The sequence below is a fragment of the Echinops telfairi genome, unplaced genomic scaffold (genome assembly GCF_000313985.2).
Source record: "Echinops telfairi isolate 266 unplaced genomic scaffold, ASM31398v2 ScPeMD7_3533;HRSCAF=4204_0, whole genome shotgun sequence".
In the NCBI taxonomy this organism is placed as follows: Eukaryota; Metazoa; Chordata; class Mammalia; order Afrosoricida; family Tenrecidae; genus Echinops; species Echinops telfairi.
This window is the reverse complement of record NW_022107431.1, coordinates 82278511-82282263: the sequence shown is the minus strand read 5'-3', so window position 1 is coordinate 82282263 and position 3753 is coordinate 82278511. Positions and strand designations below refer to the sequence as shown.

Here is a 3753-nt window from a genome sequence, read left to right as displayed (position 1 = left end):
CGGGAGGAAGCCTTCAGGCTTAGGGGCCTTACACTGGTTGCATTCGGTTCTCCAGGGGAAGTTCTGATTCCCACAACCTGGGTTGGGACACTGCCAGTCCCCAGCTCGGTGCTGGACGTTTCCTCCTCCAGAAGGGTTCCCTCGCGAACCACTGGGTCCTCATGGGGGAAAGCCCCCTCTGTCTCCTCCACGGCCTCCCATGTGACCCATTGGCCCACCAGGACCTCCTGGGCCCCGGGACCTCCACGGAGTGGCGGCAGCATGCCTCTACCCTCTCGGGGTGGCATTCCACCCCACATGCTGTTCATGGGCGGCTTCTTCTGAGCCAGAGAGACTTTAAGCTTGCTCCCTTGAAAATCTTTCCCATCAAACCACTTCACGGCAGCCTTGGCAGTCGGTAGGTCTTCATAGGATACAGTGGCATCGCCTTTGGGCTTCCCGGTCTCCTTGTCCAGGTAGATATGGATCATAGGCTGGCCAGTTCTCTTGTTCATCTTAACCACCCCACACTGCTTCAAGAAGTCTGTCAGATCGTCCAGAGTCACACTGTCATTTAATCCCTTCACATAGACCGCACTGCTGTCAGTCTTCATCAGGATCGACAGGTGGGCCTGAATCAAGATCTGGTCCTTCATCCGTGGGTCCACCAGGTTTATTGAAGCCACCTCGCTCTCCAGCGTCTATTCCACCACGTCCTCCTCCCCGCCCACCTCTGCTCATGCCTCCATGATCAAATTCCCCTCTTCCTCTGCCCCGGTTATCAGGGCCACTCATGCTCCGGTTTTCTCCTGGTCCGGAAAATCCTCCAGACTCCACCCCATAAACACCCACGCTACTGGGGTGGTCCTGTCGGAATGAACTCTGCTGCGTAGCTGCTGTTCTGTTGGCTATATTGACTTGGTGTCTGGCTGTAGAAGCCAGTCTGGGATGGGGGGCGGGAGTGGCGGGGGAGATAGCTAGTGGGCAGCTGCTGTCCATAGCTGCTCTGCTGCCCATAGCTGCTTGGCTGTCCATAGGTGTTCTGCTGAGAGTAACTGCTCTGATGGTAGCCAGTCTGCTGGGAAGAAGAATAGCGGTAGGAGGCTAGAATGGAGGCACTGTGACTGGCTGCGTGGGGTAGCTCCTAGGCACCTGGAGGTAACTGTAGTTACTTTGTCCATACCCCATGCTGGGCTGGTTGTAGCCTACTGTACTGGACTGAGGTTGACTAGTTTCAGCAGGCTTGCTACCCTCCTGTGGTCTTGCAGGTGCGGTGGTGGCTGGCTGCTGCCCATACGTTGGGTCGGCAGGCCGAGTACCATATGCACACTGGGCTGCATAAGAGGCCTGGGTGGTGGTCACCGTTGCTGTGGTGGTGTCATAAGCACCAGTGCCGTAGCCCTGGACAGGCTGGCTGTAGGCCTGTGGGGCAGCTAGAGTACTATAACCCGTCAGAGACTGTCCGTAAGAGGTTGCGTAGGCTGCAGTGGTCTAAGCCTGGGTATAGCTGACATCAGTGGGCTGTTCATTGGTTCCACAAGTTTGTTGCCCATATGCCTGGGTGGTTTGTGCATATCCTTGAGTGGGCTGGCAGTGTAAGCACTGAAGCCCTGCCGGGCCGCAGCTTGGCTGTAGGTACTGTAATCCATGGACGCCATTTTCTCTCCTTCAAGACCATTCGAAGCAACTCTTGCAGTAGGACACTGACTGCGAGCTCCGAGATGTTCAGGATGGATTAGAAGGACATGGAGCAAGGTTTATCATTACTGATGTCAGATCGATTTTGCATGAAGGCAGAGACTACCAGAAAGATGTTTACATGTGTATTTTTGACTATGTAAAGGCATTTCCAAAAATAGTTGTGTAACAGAATAACGAATACTGCATGGCTTAAAATCAGGAAAGGTGTAGGTCAAGGTTGAATACTTTCACCATACTTATTCAATCTGTTTACTGAGTAAATAATCAGATAAGCTGGCTTATATGAAGAAGAATGTGGCATCAAGATAGGAAGAAGGCCGTTAACCACGTGTGATATGTAGATGGCACATAAAAGTAAGGAAGACTTGAAGCACTTGCTGACAAAGCCTTCAGTGTAGATTACAACTCAATGTAAAGAAGACCCAGATTTTCACAACTTGACTAATAGGTTACATGAGGATTTCATCTTGTTTGGATCCAAAAGTAATGCTCATGGAAGTATTAGTCAAGAGATCAAACAACACATTGAACTGGGGAAATTTGGGCACAAGACCCCTTAATACATTAAATTAAAAAAAAAAGGATGCTACTTTGAGTACTAAGGTGTGCCTGTCCTAAATTGTATTTCCAAGAGCCTCATATACGTGTGGAAGTTAGACATTGAATAAAGAAATCTGAAGAAAAATAAATGGTTTTAAAATATGATTCTATTGCAGAATATTGAAAGAACCATGGATTGCCAAAAGGGCCAACCATTTTATGTAAGCACAACCAGAATGCTCCATAGAAGTGAGGATGACTACAACTTGTCTCAAGTATTTTTGGACGTGTTCTCAGGAGAGACCAGTCCCTGGAAAAGGACATCCTGCTGGTAACGTAGAGGGACAACAGAAAAGAGGAAGACCCTAGACAAGATAGATTGACATGTGCTGACAACAATGAGCTTGGAAATGATGATGTCCTGAGGCCCATGCAGGAACAGGCAGGGCTAAGTTCTGTTGTTCATAAGGTCACCATAAGTTGGAACTGACTATACGGCACCTAACAACAATTATTTGTCCATCATGAGTAATTAATAATGCATTCGAGCATTTATGCTGAGACCACGAAAGTATAACAAATGTACAGTATATACTCGAGTATAAGCTGACCTGAATAGCAGCCAAAGCACCTAATTTTACCACAAAAACTGCATTGAAAATGTGCTGAAAAACTTGTGGTAATTTGTTAAAGCAGTTGTATCTACTTCCACATCAGAAGTTTTTACTCAAATAGGCTCAATTAGAAGCAGTTACAATTAGCAGCTCTCGTGGAGCAGTGGTTACAACAGTAAGGAGCCCTGGTGGAGTAGTGGTTACAAGTTGGGCAACCCAAAGATCAGCAGTTCAAAACCAACAGCTACTCCAAGGGACAAATTTGAGGCTTTCTTCTCCAGTAAAGGGTTACAGTCTCCTTGCAATTGTGAACTGTGACGCGATGAACATTGAAGCACAGATATTTGGCTGTGGTTTGATTCTTGCCTCTTCTGGGTATATGCCCAGTAGGAGGATTACTGGGTCATATGGTAGCTAAATTTCCATCTGTCTTGTTTTTGTGCATATTATTATATCTGCAGGTCTATCTAGATAAGATAGGTGAGATAAACATTCTGGAGGAGAAAACAATGGGACCAGCGGTTCTGGGGGTACATAGGAAAGGGGAAGGTGGGGGAAAGGAAGTGGTGTTAAACCCAGGGACAAGGGAACAACAAGTGATCCAAAATCGGTGAGGAGGAGGGTGTAAGAGGCTTGGTAGGGTGTGATCAAGGGCAATGTAACTGAGAGAGGAATTACTGAAACCCAAATGAAGGCTGAATATGATAGTGGGGATAAGCAGAAAGTAAAAGGAAATAGAGGAAAGAACTAGGAGACAAAGGGCATTTATAGAGGTCTAAATACAGGCAAGTAGATATGTAAATATAATTATGTATGATGATGGGGAAATAGATCTATGTACATATATTTATAGGTTTAGTATTAAGGTAGCAGATGGACATTGGGCCTCCACTCAAATACTGCCTCAATGCAAGAACAC

At 47.1% G+C, this 3753-nt stretch overlaps 1 pseudogene; it reads right to left on the bottom strand.

Moving 5' to 3' along the window:
• LOC101649110 overlaps window positions 1-1637 on the bottom strand; it is a 2238-nt pseudogene extending 601 nt beyond the window's left edge.
• Window positions 1638-3753: the final 2116 nt, after the last annotated feature.